General features: G+C 36.9%; 1 non-coding gene across 1 annotated transcript; it reads right to left on the bottom strand.

The window, feature by feature from the left end:
- Positions 1-9,342: 9,342 nt before the first annotated feature.
- Positions 9,343-9,467, bottom strand: LOC111725284. Its single transcript, XR_002773381.1, has one exon. It is a non-coding gene; the product is annotated as a U6atac minor spliceosomal RNA (small nuclear RNA).
- Between the last annotated feature and the right edge of the window lie 671 nt (positions 9,468-10,138).

The raw sequence follows: 10,138 nt of genomic DNA, 5'->3' as shown, positions 1-10,138 counted from the left end.
AACAAAGACCCAAACAGTTGAAAAGAGCTAAAACTTTCAGGATTGAGAGGTCTTCAGTAATAGATGAAGAAAGAAATATTATAATTGGAATGTGGGGACACTGCATCTATTCCTGTGATTTCTCTATGTTTCCAAGTTTCTTTATGATTATGTTACCATATTAACTTGACACTAGTATGCTATAGTGACAAGTCTGCTCTACCCCACCCCTTCTGTTGATTACAACTAAAATATCTGTAAAAATAAAAAATTAAAAAAACTCAACTGCACAAGTACTGTACATTTTATTACAAATAAAATTTACTTTTCAGAGTATTTGTATAGTTGAGTTTTTTGTTTTTTTAGTTTTACAGATTTCAGATTTCAGAAAGGAGGCAAAAGCTGGAGAAGATATTGTCACGAAGAAGAGTTTTCCATTTTTCTATTTTTTGATGTTTTCCCCAGAGTGGCACAGCCTCTCTATGGCTAAAACCTCAATAGAACCTCCAGTTTCTACACAGGGGGACCAGGAAATAGAACTCCTGTAAAGGGAGAGTATGCAGAGAATAATTAGAACAGGTTTAACTGTGTTATATTTATAAAAACACAATAGAGTGGCCATAATTAACAATAATTCATTTTATATTTCAAAATAGCTAGAAATGAAGATTTTGGAGATTCCTAACATGAAGAAATAATGTTTGAAGTAATCAATGTCCAAAAACCCTGATTAGATGATTATGTGCATGTCTCAAAATATCACGTATACCCCATAAATATGTACCTGTATTCAAATATGCATATGTATTATGTATCAGCAACAACAACAAAAAACCTAAAAGAGAATATTTAAAGAGATTCAAGAGGGCCTGTTTTAATCCTTTGTTTACTGCTGCAGATCTGTTTAATTCAGCCTCTTTGCGTTTTTATCTTATCTTGTAAAAGAAAAAAAAAAAGGTTACCATAATACTTTCCTGGTTAATTTATCAGAACTACAATAAAAATCAAATATAGACATGTACTCAAGACTGCTTTAAACAATCATAAATTTTTACTTAAGTTTTACTCATATTTACATTCCTATTGGTTTGCAATCTTTGACATTTTTTATAATATGAGTCCATGTCCCAGATACTATCTGAATAATGTCCAAGTTCTGATAATTATCATGACTTGGCTTTTCTCCGTACGTTTAATGCAATTGTGATTTGATCAGCTGACATCATGCTGTAAATATAGTTTTTTCCTTGATTCTATGGATCCTTTATATGCAACTGTAGATGAGTGCCCCAGCCTTTGTCTGTGAGATACTTTAGTTAAAGACCAATATCTAATGAGTGAGAAAAGCCCATTTAGCAATGATGGAAATCTGCTCTCTATGGCCTGTGACTGACTGCTTCACACTTTCCTTCTTCGGCATAATTACAGTTCTGAGAGCTTTGTGAAACCGCTTAATCACTGGAAACTCATAGTTAGATGGTTAGTACCTTTCATAATTACGACCTTTGAGTAGTGGTTTCTAAATTGGTGCCACTGGAATAGAGCTAGATTTTTTTCTCGTGACAGAAGTATTCAGAATATTTCATTACATCGGGTAGAAGCAGATGACCAGGTCTAACTGATTACATCACAAGGATATTTTTTGGATCAATTGTATTCTGGATATTTCAAGAAGAAATATTTTTAATGCAATTGTAACCACAAGTGCTGGTTCTTTTCTCTTCTTGCCTCTCTCATCCTCTTTCCTCTTCTCCTTTACCTTATCTTTATTTTTTTCTTCTTTTTCCTTCTTCTGCCTGACTCCTTTTATCTCCACCACCCCCCCCCCGAGGTATTTTAGTCTCTTAATTTTAAAGAGAAAAAGAACTAATCATGAAAAAAAAAATCTTTTCTCCCCAAACACAGCAAAATGTTTTCAACATTATGAAGACTCAAGATGAGCAGACTCAAAAATAATTTGCATTAACAAAATAATTCAAGTCTCATATGTACAAGTGAACTAGGTAATACAGTAGAATAGAATAGAGTAGTAATAGCATAGGGAATCTCTGTTTCCCTGGCCATTCATATCAACAAAAGAACCTCTGCAGTCAGGCAATAGATTCTGGGGTAGAAAAGTTTTCCAAAATTCACACATAATTCATTTCTCTTTGAAATCAATAAATTTCCACTGGCACAGCACAAATAGATATGTTGACAATATTTTATAACAGTTAAAAAATGAAAATGATGCCTCGGTGCCTGTAGCACAGTGGTTACAGTGCTGGCCATATGCACTGAAGCTGGCATGTTTGATCCCAGCCTGGGCCAGCTAAACAACAATGACAAATGCAACAACAGCAACAAAAATAGTCCGGCATTGTGGCAGGCACTTGTAGTCCCAGCTACTTGGAAGGCTAAGGCAAGAGAATTGCTTAAGCCCAAGAGTTTAAGGTTTCTATGAGCTGTGACCCCACGGCACTCTACTGAGGGTGACATAGTGAAACTCTGTCTCAAAAAAAAAAAAAAAAATCAAAAGAATAAGATGATCAAAGGAAGAAAAGAAAAGAAAATGACTTTACAAAAAATCATAGGTCACTTTAAGAGATACATTTTTTTTACAGTTTTTGGCCCGGGCTGGGTTTGAACCTGCCACCTCCGATATATGGGGCTGGTGCCACCCAAGAGATACTCCTTTGAGCCATAGGTGCCACCCAAGAGATACATTTTGATTAAATAAATCTTGAATACCTCAGACATTTTGAAACTCCATGAACATAAGCATAGATAATTTGATACTTTACACACACATATCTAATAAAAACAATCAATATCAGAGATATGGAACTTTAACCTTTACATTTATTCCTTTAAATAAAAAGTACGTCAATAAAACAGATGTAGAAATTTAAAATGTAAACATATATATATATTTAAATTTAAACTTAAAGTAATAAATGGACCAATATCTATGTATTATTTATAGTTCATCTTCTCTAGGATCAGCTATTATGATTTTTAGATTAAGCAAAGGCTGGTATCTATAAATCTGTTAAAGTAACATATAAATCAATTTCATCCCACTTAACGAAGATTATTTTAAAGAATATGCCTGGCACTGTGAAGGACACCACCTACTACACCCCCCCCACCAACACACACACACCTTCTGCACCACAAGGCATTCGACGATACTATTTTTTTGCTACTGGTGACAAAGCTGAAGTTTAGAGAAATTGATTAAATTGGGGCTGATTCAATACCACTACAGCAGTGATGAGATTTAAACTTGGCCTGTCCAGTTACTCTTTTAGATAAAGAGTACATACTTTGTAGCTTTACAAGTTAAGAATATAGAAATAATGAGCATCCAGATTCCCGGCTCAAGCCACTAACTGTCGAAATTGAACAGGTTGGATGAAGAACTCATAAGCCAATAAAATTAGTAGCATATAGATAGAGAAATTCAGCACAGAAATGTTTGCATGATAAGCGACAGAGGGAAAAAAGAGAAGGAAATAATCTCAGGATGATACGAGCCCTCCTTGCATACTGCGCCTTGGTTCTGCAGACACAGCTGCAGAGCTCTTACCCACGTATCACTCTCTGTCACTTTACCAGTTCCAAGGCCTCGGCTTACACAGGTTAGTTTGTACGTCTGTGTGTCTTTGACAAGTGCAGGGTTGTGAATAGAACAACAAGGGCCTTTTATTAGTGAATCTTTACTTCTCCTGACCCATCTAACCCATTAATTATAAACTTGCATTTGACTGCTCTGACTGGAATAGACATCTGGGCCTTGTATTTTTGTGATATTGTTTTATTGGTTCAATATTATCATATCAGTCAAATAATGAAGGAAAGGCCAGGCCTTTATTGGAATATTGAGCATTCCTCCAAGCATCATCGCTTTATCATCATCATTTGAATATTTGGGAAAATAAATGATAATGTTGGAAAGATCTCATCTAGATAACAGAATCAGTTGTGTTTTCCTTTTCCATCTCAGTTTTTTGTTTTTATACAAGGTAAGTTGCTGTTGCTAACATAGAGAGTAGAAAATTGAAGTGGCCTGCAAATGTTTGAATAATTTGGCTTGTTTGAGTTTGTTGGAAACGTATTGGCTTTTGAGCTGTAGTCAGGTCAAAATAAACACCAGCACTATGGAGGAAGGAATTCTGTCAATTGTGTTAGTGAACATGACTCATGTTAAGTCATCAGGGGAGAAAAAAGAAATTTACAAGTCTTCAAAGGAACCTTGGAGCACAAATTATTGTTTGTTGTGCTCTGTCTTCCTTTGTTTGTAAAACAAGTTCATCACGTTATGAAGCAATTAAAAAGCATTTCCTTCAAAAGAAAATCACTAACTGTCAGAAAGGAGTGGGATTTCATGTAATACTTGTTCCCAAACCATTTTTTAAACACGATTACACTTAGCTTCACCCCTCATCAGCATGAAATCATTGAAAATAACATGAATCCATTTGGGGGAGATTTATGGTAGTATAATTTGAGTGTTTTAATTCGCATCTTAAAAAATATCACAATTGGTAATCTGATTTAATTTCCTACTGAGGAAAATATTTGGACTGGGATTTTCTTTGGCCAAGAAAAAAAGCTGTTTCCTCAAAAACCATTCTAGTTTGTGTCTAAGAGTGACAGTACCCTCAATAGGAAAATATTCTTAATGAAATTTAGGGCAGTAACCTAAAAATATTGTTTTATCCTTTCCTTTGGCACATGACACTCTGAACACTTCTCCTCAGCGATTACTGTGATTTATTCATTAATCAGTAAAACCATGATAAAATTTGAATCCGTATACTAACAGTCATCAGAATTCTTAATGTGATACCAAGACAGATAATAGGGATTTCCAAGACACAGCGCATGATACATGATGAAGTTTCCATCACCTGAAATGCATATGAAATACTGCCTGATTCTGATAAGGGGTTCTGTATTATGCTAAGCAGGATGCTAAGTTTTGCATTAGACATTACACGGAAGCTTCAGGACAATAGTGACTATGTGGTAAGGACTCCTCGTTTTCGCACTTTCTGAGAGGGGGAAACCCACTGGAGAACATTCTATTTTATTCCTAATCATATAGGCTGTTTGTCCGAGATGGTAAAGTAGTAGAGAGAAAATTGAACCTGAGAATTTTGTCTCCCTGTTCTGACTACCAGAAAACGTCTCTCTCTATACCCTTCAGACAGGTAGAAAGCATTATAATTTTGATCATAAATAATTTTAGACAATAGTCCACTAATGATGAAGTCATTTAGAATAGAGTGATAAACATCACAAGTTTAGTGATGCAACTGCAAAGACACTTTCGGGAATATGCGTTCTTCTCTGCAACCTTGCATGTCTTGATGGGAAAGATTAAGAAACCCTGCTACTGGCATAATTATTGCTGCTGAGCTGAAGCTACACCCAAAGGCAGTGTAAAGTATTCCAGAGCATCTAATAAGAATAGACAATGATACCATTATTTTTAAATGTGGTCTTACCATGGGGCAGAAAACAGGATATTCAAAGACATGACCGTAAGGCCATCTTGTTTCTTCCTCAAATGTATGTCCCTCTGATTTACCATGAATACAGCAAAGCCAGAATCTATTTCAACATGAAAACCAGGTGGTCTTTTAATATTTTCTATGAAATAAATGATTGTTTAATTGGTAGATCTTTCCCAAAGGGGATGCTATCATTTTCTCTAATTAAATATTTCTAAAAAACAGCATCCCCTACGTACCATGGATATGCATTTTCAGACAATTAAAAACAGCACACTAAATGTATACAGCAGATCAATGCAAGACACATGTATCAAGCTGTTACTGAATTTGTGCCAAAAATACAAAAAGAATAGATAACTCAGTATCTTAGGTTGTATGATACAGTCCATTTGAGATTGTATACAAAGACCTAGAAAACCACTCAAAACTGCAATACATTTTAGAGCATCAAAGGAAAAGAAAAAAGCATGTAAATGGTTTTGTTTTCCTTTGTTCTTGTTTTCTTGAGTTGTGAAATAGGAACTCACTGAGTCCCATTAAGAGCCATGCCTGTAAACCACTGAATTAATAGCAGTGCCACAGCATCCTCAAGAAAGGCCTTTGTTCCCCGTGCCAGACATCATTAGCTGGTGTAACCCCAAAGCTTACATGAAACATATGGAAATATTATATTTGTACTATACAGTGTTAACCTTCGTTTAGAAAATGAATGATTTGTCAATATTTCAAGTGAGCATATTTCTGAATTTTCAATTTCTTTTGGCAAATCAGCTGGCCTAGTACCTTTGATCCTCCAATGGCTGGAGCTGTACAGTAGCAGGTCTCTCTTCCCTCCATCCTCTTCCCTCCTCCCCCAGCCTGCTTACATCTTCCTTCTGCTCCTCTGTCTCTGCTAAGCATTTGAGTTTACCACCTTGTGCTTAGCCGGGTTTCATCATCCACCATCCACATTTCTGTTCATTCTATTTCTATACAGTTTAAACTCAAACAATTTTTCAAACATCTTTTTTCACCCCATCTTATTCTTTATTTCCATCTCTAATCAGTCACAATGTCTGCAGGTCCACAAGACATAGCAACACTGACCTCTTCCAGGACCACAGACCTCATGCCCAAATAATTTACATAGGCTCCCAGCTTCTGGCTCTGCTCTCTCTCCAATTTAAGACATTGTAGCTAGAGTTCCTAAATATTGTCACCTTTTCACGTACCTATGTATACTTACCAAGCTTGCTGGAGTATCCTGTGGTTTATTGTTAGTATCGTACCATAGTTTAGGTCTGTAAGTACCTTACTGTGTATGAAATAGTGAAGCAACCTGAAGTCTTTTTTGCCTCTTTCCCCCAAATCATAACTGTTGGCAGACTCGGTCGGAGCTCTTCTTCTTTGCCCACTGTGATCACTGCTCCCTCCCCTTCTCCAAGCTCGGTTAGCACTGATTATCTAGTAACGCAGCACTATGCATCTCCCCTTAGTTTCTGTTTATCTATCCCTCATCAACCATGCCCTAATATGTCATTGCTATGGCCTGAATGTTAGTGTCCCGACCACCACAAATTCATATGTTGAAACCAAGTGGCCAAAGTGATAGTATTTGGAAGTAGAGTCTTTGTTTTTTGTTTTGCTGTTTATGTTCTTGGTTTTTTTGTTGTGGAGAGAGAGTCTCACTCTGTTGCCTGGGATAGAGTGTGGTTGTTCATGATAGCACCTTCAACCTCACACTCCTTGTTACAAATAATCCTCCTGCCTCAGCTTCCCAAGTCACTAGAACTACATGTGTGCACCACTGCATCTGGCTAACTTTTCTATGTTTTGTAGATACACAGTCTCAGTCTTGCTCAGGTTGGTCTCAAACTCCTGACCTCAAGTGATCCTCCTGCCTTGGCCGCCCAAAACACTAGAATTGTAAGTGGAGCCTTTGGAGGTTGATTATAGCCTGGAGTCAGCCATGGTGAACAGGATTAATACCCATTTAAAAAATTTCAAATACCTAGCAATGGGGTTTGGGGATCAAATGGAAGGCCAACTTTTAGTTCTTTAAGAATTCTGCATACTTCTTTCCACAGTGATTGTATTAGTTTGCAATCCCACCAAGCCACCTGCCCCTTCAACCATGCAAGTACAAAGTGAAAAGGTCACATCTATGAACCAATAGGCCTTCACTAGACATCAAATCTTCTGGTGTCTTGATCTTGGACTTTCCAGCCTCTAGAACTGTGAGAAATAAATGTTTGGTATTTACAAGGTCCCCAGGTGATAACATTTTAGTCACAACAGCCCACGTGGCCTAAGACGATCAGAGACTCCTCAATGGTAAGAACTATGCTTTCTTCCTTACCCTCACTCATCTGATGGGCAAAACAGAAATTTTTATGAAATGTATTTTTTAAAAGAATCAAATTCAATTATATAAATCACAAATACTGCTCCCAGGTCTAATTCAGATCAAAATAAAGAATCCTTGAACCAGGGAAAGGACCTGCTAAGGCAGATAGTGGGCTGTTGGAACACATTCAGGTTTTGAAGTACGACAGATTGCTTGTCTCATTTGAATCCCTTTTAGCTGTGAGACCATAATCAAGTTATTTAAAGTCAGAATTCATAGTCCTCAGTCAAAAACTGAAATTAATTATTCAGAATAATAATATCAACATCCCAAGTGTAACTCAAGAATGGAACCTGTGCATGTATTTAACATGCGAAATACAACTGACTCAGAATAGACAGCTCTGGGTACACAATGAGTAGCTATAATAGTAGAATTTGTATTTTAGAGAAAAGAGCCAAAGTAAAGGCATTGAAATAGTTGGAATTCATTGCCTTGATACGTAACAGAACTAGAGCTACATGCAAAGAATTAAAAATGTCTTTGGGAGAGACTGGACTATCATGTGGACAATAAGAAATTAAAATTGGTGGTGCCTATGTCTCAAGAAGTAGGGTGCTGGCCCCATATGCCGGAGGTGGTGGGTTCAAACCCAGCCCCGACCAAAAACTACAAGAAAAAAAAATAAATTTAATTGATTCATATTTTTTATGCAAAAAATATTTTTTTGTGTCCTGATCCATACCAAACACCATGCTGGAGACTGACACTATTGCAGTGGGAGGGACTAGACATGATTCCCGATATTATGAGATTATAATAATAATAATTTGGCAAAGGAAATAGTGATGGGCATTTAGAAAACAATGACAAGAAGTCCCTGAGTGTTATGAAGAAGAAAGGGAAGGCACTGTGGATACAGGTATCTGAAGAACATAAGACAGCAAGAAAGGACTTCCCAAGGAAAGTGACTTTTATTCTAAGACCTGAAAATCAGTGAGTGTGGACTGAGGTAAGGAGTGGGGTGGGGAGGAGGGAAGTGGGGAGTAAACACGGTGATGAAAGAATGAGATGGGTAGAGCGTTTCTAAAAGGAGACAGTAACATGTATCGTAGACGATGACAACACAGAAAAAAGACCTGCACGGCTGAATGGGAAGCACAGCCATGAAGTCAGTCACAGAAACTCTAAGAGAGAGCAGCTACTCTGTAAAAGCTGTGTAAACACATTCAGGGTATTTCATTTCATTTTAGGCAAATAGGCAGCCACTGAAAAACTTCAGATACGGGCGGAATATGATCATATTGTCTTTGGTTATTTTTTTTTTTAATTTTGAGGTGATTGTCATATGACTTCAAGAAATGTCCTTTTCTTGGGAAGTGATTAGGGAGAAAAAAAAATTAATGGAAAGTCATGAGTATGAAGACTACTACAGTGACTTAGGTATGGTGAGTATTCTTTTTTTTTTTTTTTTTGCGTTTTAATAATTTTATTGAAATGTAAGTTGGTTAAGTTACCTTGGCCAACTAAAAAAAAAAACAATGGTTAGATGCCACGAAGTAGGTGGCAATGCCTTAACTGTATGCGTGTTGTCAGGCGGAGGGCCTCTTCCAGCCTTGTCCAGGGGAGTGCTAATCTTCTCTCCTTTCATACAACACAGGTTGAGTATTCTTTTCTTCACCCTCCATCTCTTTTGTACCTCATTTCTGATCTAACTGAAGTACACAGAGCTAACTCCACTCCTTATAGCTGGAGTGAGGGACTCAGGCTAGCCACACTTCCCAACACTATGTTTGTCCTGAAGTTAATAAAGTAGCAAAAGAGGATAAACTAGTTATTTTTGAGAGGCTGATATGGATACTGAGGGAAAAAAAGACTTTATCTCATTGGGGAAAGCTGATGCTAAGGATCATGGAAGTCTGAGCGTCTTGGGCTCCTTTGCTACAGCAGATACGGCATAATTATAAAGCTAACCAAACAGAACAATGGAACCGATTTTCTGCCAATGGAAACTGCAAGTCTTAACCTTTAAGGTGGGTGAGAGATAGGGTGGTTTAGACAAGTATGGTGGGAGACAGAATGATGAAAAGAAAAAGATCAAAAAATAACCTATCCAAAACTGAAGCTAGAATTATAAGTAGGTCAAGGTTCCAGTTTAACAAGCTATCCACAACTTTCAGCTACTGTACTATGTCACCATGTGGCATATCACATGCCAGAGGTGAAACACGTATTTGTTAAATTTCGTCTGATAAACAATGGAAAATAAACAGAAAATTTGTATTGACTTATTTTGTCACCAAAATTCTAGCATGAACCTGTTATAAAT

The sequence above is a fragment of the Otolemur garnettii genome, unplaced genomic scaffold (assembly GCF_000181295.1).
Source record: "Otolemur garnettii isolate 467f Iridium unplaced genomic scaffold, OtoGar3 scaffold00035, whole genome shotgun sequence".
Taxonomy (NCBI): Eukaryota; Metazoa; Chordata; class Mammalia; order Primates; family Galagidae; genus Otolemur; species Otolemur garnettii.
This window is presented reverse-complemented; position numbering and strand designations above follow the sequence as displayed.